The sequence below is a fragment of the Penaeus monodon genome, chromosome 28, assembly GCF_015228065.2.
Source record: "Penaeus monodon isolate SGIC_2016 chromosome 28, NSTDA_Pmon_1, whole genome shotgun sequence".
In the NCBI taxonomy this organism is placed as follows: Eukaryota; Metazoa; Arthropoda; class Malacostraca; order Decapoda; family Penaeidae; genus Penaeus; species Penaeus monodon.
Window position 1 is genome coordinate 3,207,906 of NC_051413.1, and position 833 is coordinate 3,208,738.

Sequence of the window (833 nt, forward strand, 5' to 3'; positions counted from 1 at the left end):
ATGTTTTCAAATTACTGCTGTAGCTTACCTACATCCGAGCCCACGTCCGTAAAGGGGTGGAAGGGGTCAAACCATGCTAAGGACGTATGAAACATTATCTTGCATCGGTATTTTTCCTCTTATCACGTCTTGAACAAAGGATAGTCAACATGGTAAGAAAGTGATACCATACTCTATGAACAATAGCTATTGACATCTGTTGGGTCTTTTGCGACCCACAAGATTGTAATTGTTTTTAGTGTGTTTATATATCGCTTTAATTGCGATAGCGAGAAAAAACGGCAAAACACAAAACACCGTGAGATATACACGACACATTCTTCTTTTCGTGTCCAAATCAAGGTAGAAATCAAGAACAAAACTCGTCGTCTTTCTATTTTTAAATTTCCACTTCTATTATGTTAGCAAAAATTACCTTTTCTTTACACTCAGTGTATAGACTCTATCAATAAATGTATCCATGACATAATCACAATCTACCTTTCTTAACAACAAAATCCTTCATAGAGCATCCTCTATAAGGAACCATACCCTTCCCAACTATGAACAAGCATAAGTACTCTGGAACAAGGGATGATTTACGTCTCTCTCGTAACAGGGTCGGCCATAACGTAAGAGAAGGTTGGTAGCGAACTAGTTATAGCTCAAAAGGAGAAAGACAGGAAGGGAATCTGAACCTTTGTAAAGCCGGTGTGATTATCATTCGTGTTGCTGATAGGTATTGGGGATCAACAGCGCTGGGTAAAATAAGGGATAAATGTGGATTTTCGGAGAGTATGGATGATTTTTAACAATAAAGATAAACGTCCGAGATCTTTTCTTGAGCCGCCTGA